The sequence below is a fragment of the Artemia sp. Qi Xiang Cuo genome, chromosome 15 (genome assembly GCF_049724085.1).
Source record: "Artemia sp. Qi Xiang Cuo chromosome 15, ASM4972408v1, whole genome shotgun sequence".
NCBI classification, from domain to species: Eukaryota; Metazoa; Arthropoda; class Branchiopoda; order Anostraca; family Artemiidae; genus Artemia; species Artemia sp. Qi Xiang Cuo.
Genome location: NC_142808.1, coordinates 14,092,243 through 14,111,836, shown reverse-complemented (window position 1 = coordinate 14,111,836; position 19,594 = coordinate 14,092,243). Strand labels below are relative to the sequence as shown.

Sequence of the window (19,594 nt, the reverse complement as noted above, 5' to 3'; positions counted from 1 at the left end):
CATCATTCATTGTCTAGCTCAAGCCCACGGGACTTTCATTGCAGTGAAAATACATTTGACGCTTTTCTAAAACAATATTCCAGTGAAAAAAAAATGTGAAGAAGAAATTCAATGTTGGTGATACTGTTTGAATTGATAGAACCACTAATATTTTCGAAAAGGGAATTTTTTCTGGAGCACTGAACTTTTTAAAGTGTCCAAAATCCTAGACTCTACACCCACGACATATCGACTGCGAGACACCAAAGATGATGAGATTCTCGGCGGTTCTTATGAATATGAACTGCAAAAAGTTAGAAACACTAGTGAAATTTATCAAATTGAAAAGATATTAAAGAGTCGTACTCGTAGGGGCAAGAGACAGTTGTTTGTTCGCTGGCTAGGATACAACTCTGATTTTGATTCTTGGGTCAGTGCTGAAGACATTAACAATGCCCAATGATTTCTATATGACTTTCATGTCCAATGTTTCTGATCCTCTCTACAATGACTTGAATAGAACAAGTGATTTTTGGACGAAACTCACTCCCACCATAAAATTCGATGGCGCATATGAAGTGGCTCTTGTCGACTGTATTCTCAAAAATACATATGATATCCTAAGAAAACATCGTAAAAATGAAATAAAAATTAGACCCTATGACTGGCCGCCACCCTCAGGTGATCAAGAACAAATTCAAAAGATCAATTGGATGAATTAACCATATATTGAATTACCCTACGAAGAACTCACCTCTATGAATGATTTATGTCGTTCTATTAATAAAAGAATTTCCGCACGTAAGAAATGAGCTTTTCATTTCAACTATTCAAAGGAGGAGGGCAAGATCTATATTAGTTCACCTATTGCCAATAAAAAGGTTATTCTCAATGATAATCTAAAGGATGTTCTTGGCTTTAAGCACTAATTTCATTTTTGCTGCCTACCCGCCTGCCTTCTCCACAGACACATGTATATTTCTCTACGCCTCATTTGTGGAAACATCCAGGGTTGGCAATAGCAATCTTCCCCTCCTACGAGTTCTTGAACGAAAAACCAATCAAGAACATATTCAACACTACAATATAAAGCATCTTCAGTATATTCCCGTAAACATTTCCTATTTCGAACTCTGTCAGTTAACACTAGCGACTGAATTAGGTGATCCTCTAGCAATATCAAAAGATTTGGCTGAGATTCATTACCATTTTCGACCCATCGTTCAACAACAACAAGATGTCTAATAGAAAAGTGGTATTCATTTGTCCTGATATTGACTGCTATGTTAATACTCTTGGCCCAAGACAACAGGGAAATGGAATGGACTACTACAAGGGGCGTACTACAATGTCAAGCTATTTTCTAGGCAGTTGGTTCGCTAAGCTGTTTCGCTCTGCACTACCTCTGGGTAGAAAATATATTGTACCGGCTGAAACAGATTTTGCATCCCCTACACTATACGATTGGGGCTCTGGCAAGGATTTTAAAAAAAGTGCTTCGGAAAATCTTAGGTCCAGTGCGCGAACCCTTGGCGAGAGATTAAAACAAAATGGAAAAGGTTTAAAAAGGTCTAGAAACAATGCATCACTCATCAGTCTCTACTCAGGTCAGAAACGAAGTACAGCACCCATGTCAAAGAAAAGAAGGAAAACACCGACACGTACAATAAGCACTAGTAGAAGACGAAGCCCCAGGAAGAGAATTGTAAGATCGGCACCAGATATCTTTTCCTAAGATGTCCTACCTACTGCATAAGGATTCTCAACCTTCAATCACCTCCTCAGTGAATCTATTCAATGCAAAAAATGTTGATGTGAGTGTAAAACATGGATACTATGAACAATTTTATCCACATAACCCCTCTCTGATAATATCTATTTTCAAATTTATTCCAATGAAGACTACTTTATGGACATGTCTTTGACATTTATAGATTTACAAGTGAAAATCCGGAAATCCTATTATACATTGCCAATTCTTGCCGATGGAATATCCTATGAAAATTAAATATTACATAATTTATTTCATCAAATCAGTGTCTACGTCAATGGCACATTGGTGAGCACAAGCAACAATCTCTCAAATTATACAAGCTATATGCAATTCATGTTGATGACACCCAAGTCATACAAGGAATTTTGAGGCACCTCCAACGGATATCAATATATTACTAATACTGATAGTACAGCTGCACTTAAAAATGCTACAACTAGTGAATTACATCTAGTTGGAAAAATATATCATGAAATATTTAATATACCCCAATGGCTAAGACCTAATGTTAAAGTGGATATAAAATTGACGCTTGCTCCATCCAATTTTATATTGAGAAAAGAACTTGCTGCCAATCCTTATGTGACTCTCTCCCTCACCTCGGCAATACTTCATGTACGCAAACAACAAGTTATGAGTTTTGTTACTTTGGCAGTGGAAAAACTGAGAGCTAGTGGAATTAATATTAAAATTCTTGTTCCTCATACAATCACTAATCAACGTCATATTGCCGTGGGGTCACGTACCTTCACCGACTCATCCTTTATCAATTGCGAAATTCTGTGAAAACTCGCTTTGGCATTTGTAAAAAGCGCTAGTGCAATAGGATCGTGGACTGGATGTCCACATAAATTTGAAATGTTTGGACTTTCCTCGCTTGTCTGCAAAGTAAACGGCATCCCACTCTAGACTCTATCTTTTGATAAATCCTATAGAACATTGTATGAGTTGACCATGCAAACCCTAGATCATGATTCACAACTATTTGAAAATGGTATAACCAAAAAAATGTTTGCTGAAACACATGGTATCATTGTATTAGATTTGTCTTGCATCCAGGATATGAGTATAGTACGTACGGGGAGTGTGCGTTTAGAGTTAGACTTGGCACCATCAATACCAGTCAAATTATCAATGTACTTAATATGGATCCCTACATGTCCAAATACAAATCCTACTGTCTTCCATCAGACTTTCTTGGAAAAATTCAAAGTGGCAGAAATACCCTAGACATTGTTGATAGCAGGCCGTCGACTGTGCAGACGGGTCATTGGCTGTGCATCTTTCAAACATCAAAGACGATTGAATTTTTTGATCCTCTTGGACTGCCCTATACATTTTACACACCACACATCAGCAACTATACTGAGAGCAGTGGGAAATCCATTATTCAAAATCAGAAGAGAGTGCAGGATCTGACGAGTAAAAGGCGTGGCTTCCATGCACTACTATATTTTGCGTTCTGATGCTGTGGCTATACCTACAAGCAGTCTCTCAATATTTATGTAGACAATCCACGTCTGAACGACTTTATGGTGGAAAATATCCTCTCAGACCTGTATAATATTGATTTCGGTGCCTTAAGAGTAAAGTGGTTTAAAAATGTATGTGAATTTGTTTATTAATAAATGAAAAAATGTATATACAACAATGTCTTTATACTTCACTTTAGATTTCTTCTTCTTCTTCAGTGTATAGGCAACTGTCGTGAACCACTAGTGCTGGTAAATCATTTGGATTCACTGCACATTGATCTTGATTGGCTGCAAAGTCAGGGTCACATTTTATACAGTATAATGTAACTTCACTCTTTTCATATCTCTTTGTATAGTCAGTGATACTATTTGCATTCATATTATGAAATTCACAAGTTTCAATCTGTCTATTTGAAGCAATATCACATACAGTGTTTTCAATTGGTGAATCACATTCAGTAACTGCCAAATAAAAATCACTTGGGTTATAGTCATAATAAACAGTGTCGTCACAACGATGACGTAGAAACCAAATTGTCTTGTTACCCCAACAGTTGAATCGTAGACCTGATTCTTCCACCCAGAATAATTTAAATCCACGACGATACCAATCTCGTAGAAATAAACTAAAATCACGTTTGGGATTCTTTTCAATCATACCGGGGTAAGTATTCTCCCATTGATCACATTTGTCATAGTGACAATTGGAGCACAGATGCCCTCTAGGGTGAGAGTCACAAATCTCTTCAAGACATGAATTACAGCCTTTAGTTTGTACTGCATAGCCTATATGTAATTTACAAGGATTACATAATTTGCACTTTTCATTATAGTCATCAATGAATGTCACAATTATCACATTGTATCCAACTGCTAGGAATCTATATGCATAACGAAGATGTATAGAACATTTTTGCTTTCCGATGTAAATTCTCTTACAGTTAAAACGAAACTGATCATCCTCGTTCGATAAATTCAGAGGGAGGAATGGGAGGGGAGTAACTCTGTGACGTCACCTCTTTCGAATGGTGGGGGAGCCATCTACATTGAATCTATGGCAATGTTTTCAAAAGTATATCCACGATATTATTCTGCTTTGTTCCAATTAATATATCAATAAATTGAGTATAAGTATTTGAGTCACATCGACAAAGTTTCATACAATAGTCCAATGGGGGAGAACGAGTTTTCATTATATTGTCAAATGTTCTCCGTGAGAATATCTTTCGTTGAAGAGGTAACTCGAGAAAATCATCATCCAAAATCAAATGTTTTTCCATAAACACCAGATTCAATCTAATTCTCTGTTTCTCAAATTTATTCATTTTTTTCAATCCTATCACTCTGACTGCTGACTCTAGACTGACCATGATTCGTTAGCCTAACATTCTAACAAAAAGAAAGGGAACATTTTCGATTTCGAAACAATTTTATTGCATAATCACAACAATAATACTAGACATGTACAATTAGCGATACAGTTTATTGTCTTTGATATGCTTCACTAATGCACTTAAAGCACATTGAAGTCTATTCACATGCGCTCTATCAACTTTTCCAGCGAAGCATAATTGATCCTCCATTTTAAATTTGCTCAAGGATATCACATATCTTGTATATACTTCATCCCATTCCAGACAAAGCCGTGATCCTCTCTTAATTTCCACCGCAATGTTTGGTGCTCTTCTATCATTGCTACAAACTCCACTATCAACTTCTAATATGGTAAACATTCTACTCATCATTAGCATAAATATATCCAAATGAGTAAATTCAAACTGTTCTCAATCCTTTGAATTCTATTCACACACTAATAAAAACTAAAGCAAAAATCCTTTCCTTATGGTCTCTGCAATCCTGTCCCGCTAATATTTCCGACTCCCTGATTTGCTTAGAAAGAAACACGTGATCCCTTTCCCGTTAGACTTGTGGATCAATACATTCCCCGTCTTTACTTATGTAAATCAATTTCTCAGAAATCCACTTCCTCTTTCGTGGATCAAAAATCCTTGAATAAATTATGTAGGGTCAGTATTCAATAACATTGTACTGTTAGTATTCAGTGCGCATGCGCAAACTTCGTCCCGGAGTCAATAAACTTAGAAACAGCCTCTGATTGACCTTGAAAATGGGGGACAATGACCCCATTAGACTCGATCAATAATCCTTGAATAAATTATGTTCGTACGGCGTTAGACTCAATTATAGATGGTAGCATCCATCTCGTCCCATATTCATCAGGGCTTCCCTACTGCAATAGCATCCCACTTTTTGTTGCCTAGTTATACCAAAGGAAGCGATTCCCGCATCATAAACCCACATGACACCAACTAATACGTCGACGTCAAGGACATGGAATGACGTCGACAAGGACATGGACATCGACAAGGACAAGGACATGGAATCACTTCCGAGTGGAAGTGATTTTTGCCAAAGAAAAGGTATCTCTATCTGATGCAGTTGAGTTAAAAAAAGAAAATTTTTTATCGTGCTCTGTGATGAGATGAGGAAGCGTTTTTTCAACTCCAGGTATTCATCGGTAAGAAACTTCGATAGGCTTCATCCACGCTTTCCTATGGGAGTAGAGTAAAATCAGCCAAACCTGGTACCACTTCTGGCTCAGTTTCCGAATATAATGATTGACAATAACCTGGAAGATACCGTCCTAGAGTGGAACAGATTGCCCTTTTGCTCTGAGCTAGGTACTTTGATTGACTCAGATCCAGCCGTGTTTTCAACTCAGGTTTACAGGCGAAAAGATGTTAATGGATAAAAGCGTTTTCCTCTGCTTGGGGGTTTAACTTTAAGCCTACTTGTTCTCCCACACGCTTCCGCTGCTGCTGAGCAAACTTTTTCAGCTGTCAATCTGAACAAAACCAGCATTAGAATCATCTTGGTTTCACCACCATGAACGGGCTTCTCAGTGCAAAACGGATCGTCTCAAAGAATTGAAGACTACCCTTGAAAACGGTTCTACATCCAAAGGGGAAAAACTGGGGAAGGGGATATGAAAGAGTTGGGCTACAAGAAGAAACAGCAGAAAAAATGACCAACTAGCATAAATGTTCCCCTTTTTTTTAATGTTACAGTTTTATTACCTTTGTATGGCTTAATCTGATTTCTTGTACAATATAGTCGAAATATTTCTGTTAAATTAATTTAAGTCTGATTAGTAGAATCGACCAAGAACTTATGTAGGATGACCAATAAATTATGTGGTCAACGCGTAACTCAACAGTGGGTAGCCCAGTTCGCAGACCCATAGGAATCTGTGGTGTTAGCCACTTTCATGGCGTGATGGCTGATATGTGTTGTTTGTAGCTTCTGGCACTCGTTATTCATCCTATAGTTGGATAATAAGTTGTTGACACTACGTTATTGGCCTTCTTACTTTATCAATTATTCGCCTTAATGCTAAAAATTTCGAAGGAAAGGATTAACCCCAACGATCAGATTCGAGAACGCTTTCAAAATACTGAAACCTTCTTCTAACATGCTTTTAGCGGTTTGGGTCTGCTATTTTGTTAAGCTATTTAAATATGGGTCTGCTATTTAAATATTCCAAAATGGAATATTTTATTTTGGTTCTGTTATTTTTTAGTTTAGCTGAGAAGTGCAAAGGAAAGTGCAATAGAGAAAGTTATCTAGTATGGTTGCTCTTACATTGGAAGCAGCTTTCCCAGTGGTACTCCATAGTAGGTTATCGAGACTCTAGTTTATTGCCTGTGTTAAAGTGTAATTTCAGAGAAATTCTTTAACTTTTTAGGTTTAACTTGCCTTTTTAGGGATGACCATTTAGGGTTCTCCAACATGCTGAACCTGAAAGTCCAACATGTCGAACCTGAAAGTGTGTTCCCTGACATGGCGAATCTGAAAGTGTGATTTCAGAGAAATTCTTTAACCATTTAGGGTTAACTTGGGATGAGCATTTAGGGTTCTCCTACATGTTGAACCTGAAAGTGTGTTCTCTGACATGCTGGATCTGAAAGTGTAATTTCAGAGAAATTCTTTAACCTTTTAGAGTTAACTAGCCATTTTAGGGATGAGCATTTAGGGTTCTCCAACATTCTGAACCTGAAAGTCCTACATGTCGAACCTGAAAGTGTGTTCCCTGACATGCCGAATCTGAAAGTGTGATTTCAGAGAAATTCTTTAACCATTTATGGCTAACTTGGGATGAGCATTTAGGGTTCTCCCACATGATGAACCTGAAATCCTGTTCCCTGACATGCTGGATCTGAAAGTTTAATTTCAGAGAAATTCTTTAATCTTTTAGGGTTAACTTGTCTTTTTAGGGAGAATTGTTTACAAGTCAGATTGACCGAGTGGTTAAGGCGCTAGACTTAAGATCTTGTCCTCATACGGGGTCGTGGGTTCGAACCCCACACCTGACAATTTTTATGTACTTTTTTTCTTGCATCATGTCTTGTGATTTCACTAAATAACTTCTGTAAAAGATTTATGCAGAACCTAAATTGTTAGGGCCTTTAATAGATTAAATGAAAAAAACTAGTTTTTTTAACTGAAAGTAAGGAGCGACGGGGGCTCGGGGGGCTCTTTGGTGCCCAGGGGCACTTGGGGGCCCTTTGGGAGTCCGAGGGGGGCCGGGGGGCCCTTTGGGGAGGGGGGGGTCGGGGCCCTACCTAACCCAACCTGAAAGTGTGATTTCAGAGAAATTCTTTAACCATTTAGGGTTAACTTACCTTTTTTAGGGATGAGCATTTTGGGTTCTCCTACATGCTGAACCTGAAAGTGTGTTCCCTGGCATGTTGAATCTGAAAGTATAATTTCAGAGAAATTCTTTAACCTTTTAGGGTTAACTTACCTTTTTAGGGGTGACTATTTAGGGTTCTCCAACATGGTGAACTTGAAAGTGTGTTCCCTGGCATGTTGAATCTGAGAGTATAATTTTCATTGCGATGAACTCTTCTAAAGAATAAAAACGGCTGATGCTTAAGATATTTATTGCTTAAACATATTTAAAAACATTTGAAAAAATATCTTCTGGGTCATGGACTGAATGCAGGTATTTCTCACATTTGAAGTCTTCTAAATTGAATAATGCTATGTTTTTATCACATTTTTCTAGTAAGAGTTTATCAGTTGGCACGTTTCCCTTAACATAAACAGCTTGCACACCGAAAAAGCTGCATATTTCCTGAATTTCCTCTTGTACATGTTTTATTTCATAGCCATTTTCATTCTGTGGTCTTATGGTTTAACGTAAAAGCCATTTCGATTTATAAAATTTAGTGTTGGACTCCATCTGTTTTTCTCGTACTTATACTTATTGTATCTGACGTTCCATTTATAGCTATGAATTTTACGTCGTTGATTGTCTAGGAGTAAGAAAGCTGCTTCGAAAATAATGCCAGTTGACGAATATTTCAGACCAATATATTCTGTGTCAATCACACCAAACATTATTATATCTGAAAAAAAAGTGCTTAAATTAAATAAATATGTAATGTTTCTGAAACTCTAACAAATACAGCTCACTTTCTTAGAATAAACTGAGAAGGAGGGAGTGTGTTCGAAGATCCCAACTTAAAAACTGTGAAAATGATGGGCAAATAAGTAACTTTTTACATTTCAGCACCCGCCCCTCTGAGTAAAAATCTGGAGGGGTCAATTTTCTGAGGAATAACTCAAAGCATTGTTATACGAACATTCAGTTTGAATGCGTAAAAAGGGATTGAAGCAGGGTGTAGTAGCTTCTATCACATTTAGAAGGGCCATGGATCAATCACCTTGTGGAAATTTACCGTAAGTAAAGAGAAATCTTTGTCGAAATCAACCTAAACTATGAAAATCATTGTTTGATTATAATAAATTCAACTTTTCTCAGAAATAACTCAAAGCATTATTATACGAACGTTTAGTTTGAATAATATTAGCACATGAAAAATTGATACGATTTGGGAAATTTGATATAGGTTTAATAATTTTGGTAATTATGTATTAAAATTCAACGTGTAAAATTCAAGCTAAACTCACAATCTAAAAGATGCAAATATTCTAATTTTTCATACAAATTTTAAAGCACTTATATAGTTACTTATTCTGTGCAAAAGTAACTTTAATATTTAAAGTCATGTTTGAGGGGTGGTAGATCCCCCAAGCAAAAGGTAAAATTTGCGAGAAATATACTAAACTCAGAAATCAAATGCTATTCAATTTACGCATAACTTTTATTTCACAGAATAAAAAAAATTAGTACCCCCTAGCCATAATTTTGTCTAGAAAGTATTTATCACAAAGAAGTCCCCCTCCTCAGCATTTTCAGTAAAGCAAAAGGTGAAATTTGCGAGAAATGCTCCTATTTTTACCATTTGGAGTTTTTTTTAATGTTTCCGTCTATAGGCTTTAAAATAGAAAAAATAAATAGAAAAAAACCCAGCAGCTTATAGGCCATAAATTTACGATCTTAGATGTAAATGATATTCAATTTACACATAATAAAGCTATCTTTTTTCTTAGAAACCCCCCGGCCCTCTTACTGCCCTAACGCGAAGAAACAGTTTTGTTTTTTCACTTTACAATGATGGTAATAGACTTGAGGCGTGGCCCCTCCCCCCTTTTTTTACATAATGTCCTAAAAATTATTGTTAGACCTTATTTTGAAAATAACTCGTTTCTCTACTTCCGTACAGGGTGTGTAGGCCTAGCTCAATTATTGCAATCTCTTTTTGTCTGAAACTGTTTTAATTTGACGGGAAAAACAATCCTTTTGGCTAGGCCGCTATCGTAAACAAACAGGAAAAGGGTGACAAACTAATTATAACCTAGCAGGGAGCTTGTGTCAAAACAGAGCGGCTTAATGCCTAAGAATTGACGGATGTTGTCTGTCGCTCTTAGCTAGAAATATAGAAAGCATGAATTTTATCGAAAAAAGAGAATTATTTCTATTGCGATAATTAAAGTCATACACATCGGAGGGGCTTTGAGGGGGGGGGTTAGGTTTAGGTAGTAAAAAGAACAAATTTTACGTTCTCTAGCGAGTATAAAGATAGCATGGTGGAGTTTGTATTAGAGTGGGAGGGGGGATTTACCTGAATATACTGGAGGGTGACCAAGGAAAATAATGTTATTTTGAAAATAAAAATGAAAATGTACTAAAACAGAACTCACATTGTAAATTGAGGTTGTCTAGGCTTCTAACTCCTCAATAATATCCATTGTTGTATCCATTGCGTCACAATACTTTCTGATAATTTAATCAAAATGCATGCCCGTTATATATCAAATCTCAAGGGCGAATTGCGATGTAATGGGGGAAACCATATGTAAGCGACCCTCTGATTGGGCTTAGAATGTGATGTAATCTACTCTCTGATTGGTTTAGAAGGAGACACGTGATCCTGTTTCCTATTCCTGGATCATAACATTCTCCCTAGCGTGCACCTGGACGAACAACAACAACAACAACAACAAATAAATCGACCTTGGATATTTAGTTCCCCTAGATCAATACATACCCCTAGCGATTATGTAAATCATCCCCAGTGTCATTACACTTGGCCAAACAACAACAACAACAACAAATAAATCGACCTTGCCATTATCCTTCAGATATTAATAAACCATGAATAAATGGAGTCCCGTTCGGCGTTAGATTCAATTGTAGATGACAGCATGGTTTTCGTTCAGTGTTCTATGCCCATATATTGAGCCCCATCATGAGTCCTAGATCAATAAAATTCCCAATCGATTACGCCATCAAGTTCTCGTAAATCCACTTCCCCTTCGATTATACAATCATTTTCTCAGAAATCCATTTCCCCTAGGGAGTCTACGCCCATATAAGGTGCCCCCGTCACGAGCTCATGAGGTTAGGCTAGGTTACACAATCAATTTCTCGGGAACCTGTTCGCCCTGGGGATTCCATGCCCATATATGGTGCCCCGTCGTACTGACAGCACAGGTGTTCTCCCTAGGGACTCTATGCCCATATATGGTTTAGGGTCACGAGATATTAGGGCTCCTCTACTAAAAAGGTAGATGGCTAAAAAAGCAGTTGATAAAAGGTTGGTGGTTGAAAAAGCGGGAAATATACAGCTGAATTGATAAAATAGAAGTGAAACAAGAAGCAATTATCCGTAATGTTTTGGAAAGATGTGACTCCATTACAACTGAACCACCGTGTAACTACATCCACTGTAACTGACCTCCGCCAAGTCGTCCTCAGTGCCCAAAAAAAAAAAAAAAAAAAAATGTAACCTTCCGAAGTGAATCTAACAAGAGCAGAATAGAGACTCATCAGTCAATTAGCAGAATAGACACGCAGTGTCTATTTTGCTATTTTGTAGTTTTAAACAAATAAAATTGGACGTCACAAACTCTATAAGCCAGATTTATTTCTCCTTTTTTTATAAATAATTCTGATTAATAATTAACTGTCCTCGTTTTCTTCCTTTCTTCGTGATTTTGTGTTTTATCTCATTTTATTATGTCTCTTAATGGGGCTCCTCTTCGCCCTGTCAGTATCTACGGTTGTAAGCGTTTACCCCTCCCCCCTCTCGCAACGAATAACCTTCCCCTGGAAAATACCCCCTCGCGGAAAATATGGTTTTCCAAAATGGAATATTTTATTTTGGTTCTGTTATTGTTTAGTTTTGCTGAGAAGTGCAAAGGAAAGTGGAAAAGAGAAATTTATGTGTAAGTCTTGCCCCTCCCCTCCGTGCAAAATGTTCTTCTCATTGAGAATCCTCCAGAAGCTTCCCCCCTCTTCAGAAAACTCCGAAGCGAAAAATGACCGTATGTTTCCCAATAACGAACACTATCTTTAAGCAATGGAAAAGTTACAAAACTTAAAAAGGTACTTAAACTTCTGCAATAGGGTTCTCCGACTGTTTTTTAGCTAAGGAGAGAGGGAGATACCTCAAAGGTTTCATTTTAATGCCAAAACATCTCAATTCTCATTGAGCCTTCGGATAAATATAGAATTAGGTCTAGGGGAGAGACGAGACGAGGGTGAAGGTAGAAATTAATTATAATACCCAGGCAGTTCTAGTCTTTTTTATAAGTCAAAAGTGATTGGATACCAACCAACAGCAAGTGGTATTTTTCGGAGGGATATTTTTCAGGGGGAGCTATTTTCCAGGAGGGGGGGTGATTTTCAGCAAGGTGGTATTTCCCGGAGGTATTTTTTACAGGAGGTGTTTTCCCGGGGCGGGGGCTGGTTGTCCTCCAATCCCTTTTTACTTTTAAAAAGGGCACTAACACTTTCAATCTCCAATCGAACAATACAACATGATTAATAAGCGTGATTAACAATAAAAACCACAGTCCACGGGGCAAGGGCTGTAGGTTATTGCGAGTTACCCATTGTTAAAATTTAAGGATTTTGTAGAAGGAATGATCATACATACTTTAGGGAAATGTCAAGAAGAATGCCAAACACAGTCAAGAGACGTTTTTTCCTTAATTGGCTGTGAAAAGGAAATACCGGAAATATATACACTGGCTGATGGTATGAGCCATCACATCGTTTGGAAAATGTTTAAGAGCATCTTCAACTAAATCAATAGGTACAATGTGTATCCAGTTTGACAAAACGATATATCTGCAATGTGTCGAGAACAGCTGAGGGTATAAACCTGAGGGTATGAAATTTAAACTTTCTGGGCATGTTGAAGGAATTTTGGAAAAAAATGCTGGAGTGCAACCAGGCCCCCTCCAATATCCTTTTTAGCTGCAATCTCCTCAAAGACATCTGATCAAAATTCGTTATCTAGATTGACAAGGTCAAATATTTTAAACACATGTTTATTACTTAAAGTCCAGAAAGGTCTGATTTATCTGAAAAAAAAAGAGGCATAGTCATTGGACCTTTCAACTATAACGAAAAAAATGGCTATCTCAAAATTTTGATCGGACGATTTTGATGAAAAAGAGACGGGGGAGGGGGCCTGGTTGCCCTCCAGTCTTTTTGGTCATTTTCCATTCAAATGAACCCATTCCCAATATTCTAGGACCACTGGGTTGATACCATCACCCCTGATAAAAAAAAAACAACTCACAAATCTGTGATCTTTCTTCAGGCAAAATAATAGAAAATTCCACATTTTTTCAAATAGGAGCTTGAAACTTCTTCAGTAAGGTACTCGAATATGCTGAATCGGAAGGTATGATTTTGTTCAGATTCTTCTACAGCAAGGTTTCTCTTATATACTGAATCTGATGGCGTAATTTTCATTAAGATTCTTAGACTTTTAAGGGGTGTTTTTCCCCTCTTTCGAAAATAAGGCAAATTTTCTGAAGCTCGTAGCCTTTGATGGGTAACACTAAACTTAACGAAACTTGTTTATTTGGAACAAGCATAATAAGCCATTTTACTATATATCTATTGATATCAAAATTCCGTTTTTTTAGTGTTTCGGTTTCTATTGAGCCGCGTCGCTTCTTACTTACAGTTCGTTACCACGAAATGTTTGAAAATACAGCTGGTCAAACATATACACAGATAGTTATTTGGTTTCAAGGGTTGTAAATTTAAGGTGGGGAAGTATCTACAAAAATATAAATTATTACAAAATTTATTAAAATGTTTAAATTTTCACAAAACGAGTCTAAAGCCCCCCAACTCCTCTTTTTGTGTAAATGCTTAGTGTCGGTGGCCCATCTTTTTTATCACAACTTTTCAATACTATTACATCAATTCTTCTTCCCTCTAACAAAATAAAATATTAATGAATAATCATGTCACAGGCAGGACCTGATGGGCTGGTCATCCAGCCGTTCTCATAGCCTTTTTGGCCCCATTCCTCCCATCCACAGGGCTTTATTCGCCAGTATCACAGTTAGGTATTTTTTTTATCTAAAAGAAAAACAAAATTCAGTTTGTGAGCCTCTAAAATATTGGGTGCCAAAATATTGAGCCACAATCAAAATATAAGTTTATAATCAGCAATTAAAAAGAAAAAAATTACTTCCTATGCAAGTTGAATTCTAATTAACTTATATAACAGCCAGAAAAAGAACGGAGAAGAGAAAAAAACTTAAAAAAAACTTTTCAAAGGATACTCTACTCTGTTCCTATGTGTTTATGTGTCTGATTTCTTTCCATGGCATTCAATAATAGAATTTATATCATCTTTTTACGTAACACACAATCTTTAGCTGCGTATGGCATTCCTTCATACGTCAGTTTTCGTTTTTCCATTTACAGTATTAGTTTAAAAAATTCCTAACAAAAAGTTTTTAAAAGAAAAATAAAGCGGCATGTCATAATCTAAAATGAGAAGAAATAAAGTCATACAACAATTCAAACTTAAAAATATTAGAAATTATCGTCAATGAGCAAATAAAATGCAAAATGAGCAGAAAGTAAAATGAATAGTCAAGTCAAACGTAAAACTAACATAAATTGCAACAAGCAGTGGTTTTAATTCACAAAGATGATTTGGGAATGGGGGGCAAATGTATTTTCAATAGGGGAGACTCCAGCTTTAGAAATGTGTCAAGTAAGTTTTAAGTCCTTCATTTATAAGAAAAACAGTTTTAGAACGGAGTCAAGCTTAGCTATACTCTAAATGCTCTTGTATCTTGTAAAAATTCCACCTGTCTAATTTTACAATATATATCGAAGGAACGTATCTAGGGATTCCTCGGATATTGGATTAGAGACAAGGAAAGGGATTTATCCTTAGTGCTGGAAAAAACGGCTTGTACCTGATACTTATCTTGCTACTACTGCTCTTGGCGGGGGTGATATAGGATTGTTTCCATAAAGGGTAAAAAAAAATGGTTAAAATAATAAGATATTGAAAAAAGGTTACTAGTTTACCAAAAATGTAGCTTATCTGGAGGTGTTGCAGAACAGAAGATAAAGCTCAAGGGGTTCACATTTGGGACTAATCTAAGACTCACTGAAGAAAGTTTGATAGCGTATGAAGTTAGTATAAAGGAATCGTCGCAAAAAACGGGAAAGGGAGTAAAGTTTGCTTTTGAAGAAGCTAAAAACTCTCCCGAAATCTAAAAAGGAAGCAAATCATACGCTGCACTCAAAATCAGCGAGCAAGCGAGCTCGTCATCTCAGCTGTTGGAGAGAATTGTTGCTAGCGAAGACGAGATTGCAAGAACGCAAAAATCTTTGATGGAAAAAAACTACTGAGAAGGTTTTAAAAAAGTGTGGGAATAAACAACAGAAAAGTGAGAATTCCTTAAAACAATCTTGCAAGACTATAATTAGTGAAATCTAAACCTCAGTGTCCCTTGATTTTACACTAAAGTTTCGAAGCTTATTACAAAAGTTTGAAAGCAGAAATTCAAGGGTTGGAAAATCGCGTGGCACAGATGGAAAGTAGAATCAACGATTTTGAACAAGAAAAGCTCCTAGATAGCTTAGTTTTCAACGGTGTGAAAAAGTTACCGGGTGAAGATTTGAAATTAACAATAGCGAATATCATGATGCAGAAAATGGGAGTCAGAGCAAAATTAAACTTGCTAAGTCGGGCATTTTCGTGTCAGAGGCCCTAACGAAACGCCTTCGTGACATTCTGATTACGGCAAGAGATAGTTTTAGAGTGCGAAATGTCTGGTCTGACCGTGGGCTAATTCTAGCAAAACTCCCAACAGGCACCATTTCTCGCAGGATTAGCACTGGCGGATTGGTTTTAGTTGGTTGTGCTTATTTTGTTGTTTTGGTTTATTGTCTATCAGTGTTTTGTTCTGTTTTCATTTATTATTCTTACAATTTAATCTGTTCCTAGAGCTCAGCTGTGCTTTTATTATTATTATTTTTTTTTCTCAATGAAAGCTATGAAAGTGTTTACTAGATATAAATACGTATGATGTACCAATCGGTACCTCATCGAGGTTGAACCGGTTGGAAAGTTGCCCGTTTGGTATTGATATTTGTTTACTTTCGGATTTGGCAAATGAAGAATCTACCATGAGTTATAGGCCTTTGCAGTAGTAAATATTGTGATTCCTCGTATCTTGGAATTATTTAAAATGCTCATTTCAATGTGTGTTCGTGGAACTGCCACCTTACTTCTTCGTATGATGAGATATTTGATTTTATTTTGAAATGTTGGAATCTCCATGTTATGGCCCTTTGTAAAACTTTTTTAAGTCATGATAATCCTCTCTTGTCTCTTAGTTTTTCGGGCTACTAGCTTACCGCGAGGAGTAGAGCTTCAATGAACAGCGGCGGACTCGGTTTGATAGTAAGTGATTTACTTAAATTAAAATCAATAGAGGATTTTGATGTCTAGGGAAAAGGTATAAGATACAAACATTTTTCTATTGAAATCGAGATTTGTATGACGCTTTGCTCGAGGAAAATTATTCTGTCAGTAGTTTATAAGCCTCCAAGGGCGTCGTATGAGGATTTCACAGAAGGCTTCCAAAGTCTTCTAATGATGGTTCAGGGGTCACAGCAAGAGTTTTTATGCGTGTGTGATTTTAATTTTGATTTTTTATCTACGGGTGGTTTTAACTTAGATTTTTTAAATTTTATGGTTTCTTACGATCTTTTTCCCACAGTAACAATACGTACTAGGATCACAGATCACTCTTCTACCCATATTGACAATATGTCTGTCTCTTCAAGGTATATCCGAAATGCATTTTCTAATATTGTAGTGAATTCGGCGTCTAGCCATTTACGAGCAGTATTTAGTCTAGATTTACAACTGTCACGCCAGAAAAAGCAAAAGAAATTTGTTCGAGATATTAAGCCTGAAAACATTTGGATGTTTAAAGAAGAAATGAGTGGCAACATCTTTTGAATCTGTCTGGAACCAGGAAAACCCATGTGAAGCTTTTGCGCAATTTAGTAGCATCATAACCACTGCATATGATAAAACTTGTCAGCTGAAGACACTTAGACAGAGACCAAATATGTCGAGAAAACGATGGGCGGATGAACAGCTAGTGAACCTATTTGAACAACGGGACAGTGCGTTTCAAGATTATCTGAGATCTTCAAAGGAGGAAGATAATACTCATTTAAATGGCGAACTCACTGGAAAGGAAAAAAAGAAACTATTACTCGGAACTTTTTGAGGAAAATAAAGCAGATCCGAAAAGAACTAGGAAAGTTATCAATGAACAGGCTAGCGAGCCTCGGAGAACTCAAGACCCTCGAATTGAAATCGAAGGAGCGATTGTAGAGGATAGACAAGAGTTGTGTGACAAGTTTGGTGATTATTTTTACCAATATTGGAACGAAGATAAAAGAGGAAATTAGAAATTCCCAAGCTCTTGTGAACGGCAACTCTTTTGCTGGTGAGCGGGGCGTGGGAATGGAAATGAAATTTTGTCCCTAAGATTCAGCTGAATTAACAAAGGTCATCGATTGGATCCAACAGTGCTGGATAGGATGGTGCTAACCTGGAGACCATTCAATCAATTCTGGTGTACATTCTTCCTTTGTTAGTGCACCTAATAAAATTTATAATGGAGAAGGGAGTTTTTCCTAAATTATTGAAAACAGCAAAGATTCTTTCTCTCTACAAAGTGGGCAATCAAACGGACATATCGAATTGGAGGCCTATTTCTATTTTGCAAGTGTTTTTGAAAGTTTATGAAAAAGTTATCCATGGTATAGTTACGAGCCTGCATTCATTCTCTGACAGCCAGTTTAAATTTTAAGGGGGCCGGATTTAACATCGCATGCTGTAGGATATCTTTTTGAATATGATGACTTAACTTTAGAAAAGGGTGAGTATTGTATTAGTATTTTTATAGATTTAATAAAAGCGTTTGAACCGTTGATTTCTGTATTTTATTGATAGATTAAGAGATTTAGGTGTAAAAGAGAGATGTTTGGTTGGTTTGGTTCGTATTCAAATGGTATGTCAGTGAAGGTAAATCTAGGAGAGAATTTTTCTAGGTTTTTTCCTGTTTCATGTGGAGTTCCGTTTTAGGACCTCTGTTGTATTTAGTGTATGTTGATAGTATGCGGTTCTACATTCCTGATGCGTCTGTGACATCTTTCGCCGACGATATAGCACTTGTTGTGGCTGCGAAGACTCTTGAAGAATTGGTCGAGAAAGCAAACATAGCTCTGCAAGGGTTGCGTGAATTGGTAGGTGCTAGCTTACTTGGCATTAACGCGGCAAAGAGTAATTATATTCTGTTTAATCGGACTGGTGTACCTCCAAATCTTCCCAGTGAAATAGGAATAAATGGTTCTGTATTAAAACAGGTTGAGGAAGTGCGGTACCTAGGATTCATATATGAGCAGAACCTCAGCCGGAGAAGACACGCTGATGTGGTTGCGTGTAAGGTAGCGCGTGGCCTTGGGGTATTAAGACGTATTCAACATTTTTTACCTTCTCATATTTTAGTTCTTTTATTTTACTTTTTGATTGCGCCGTATATAGATTATGGATGTATAATTTGGGCGAGTAATTTTACGTGCAATTTTATACGAGTTCAGACTCAGCAAAATAAAGCAGTGAGGTTAATTGGTAAGTGCGATACAGGAGTTTTAAGTACAGAGTTGATTTTTAGGAAACTTAGGATTTTGAACGTTGCTCAAATTGGTGGCCTTCACATTAGTAATTTTGTGTTTCAGAGTTTGAATGGTTTTGCGCCTGATGTTTTTAATATTTTTTTCGTTTTAATTCATTTTATCACGGATATGCTGCGAGAAATGCTGAAGACATGGTAAGTAACCCAAGAAGCACGGTTCGTTCTAGCCATGTGGCAAAGCACACGGGTCCGTTTGTCTGGAATACCTTTCCAGACTCAAATCGGGAAGCGGAAAGTGTGCCGCAATTTAAAAACTGATTAAAGAAGCATATCCTTGCGGGCAGTTGGTGAATGTGGGACAGGATTGCGAGAGAGGACAATTTAAGTTTTTTCTGTTAATAATTTTGTTTAATTTATTGTTCAGTAATTATTACTAGCATCTCTACTTTTTTTTGTTCTATATTTGTATTTATTTCAAAGATGATTCGGTTAGTTGTATAATTTAGTAATTATGTACTGGTTGCGTTTTTCAAGCATATTTGTGCTTTATTACCGGCCGTCAAGCCGGCAGGAATTATATTTAATAAAGATATTGATGTTGAAAAAAAAAAATCCTTACAAATTTACCAGTGTTCAACACATTCATAAACTGTCCTTCCGATCTCTCCTTACCGCTTTTTCTATCATTATTTGGATTCCTGTTCTCGTATTTGGTTCGTAGAAATCCAGACTGACTAGAGCCCCCTCAATTTCACAACATTCCAGTGCAATATTTTACCCTTAGACCGCCTGGCTTCACATTAAGAATTTAGAATTCACGCTTTGGTTTCTTCTTTAGTTTCCTTCCTTTCCTTTTATTCTCGTAAGAAATATAAACAAACAGTGCACGGTATTTTTCTTATGCATTTTCAGTGTTTTCTTATGTATGTAATAAATAATG

General features: G+C 36.8%; 1 protein-coding gene across 1 annotated transcript in view; it reads right to left on the bottom strand.

The window, feature by feature from the left end:
- Positions 1 to 19,594, bottom strand: part of LOC148943358 (uncharacterized) — a 123,393-nt gene that overhangs the window by 78,339 nt on the left and 25,460 nt on the right. The gene's annotated exons all lie outside the window — the stretch shown is intronic.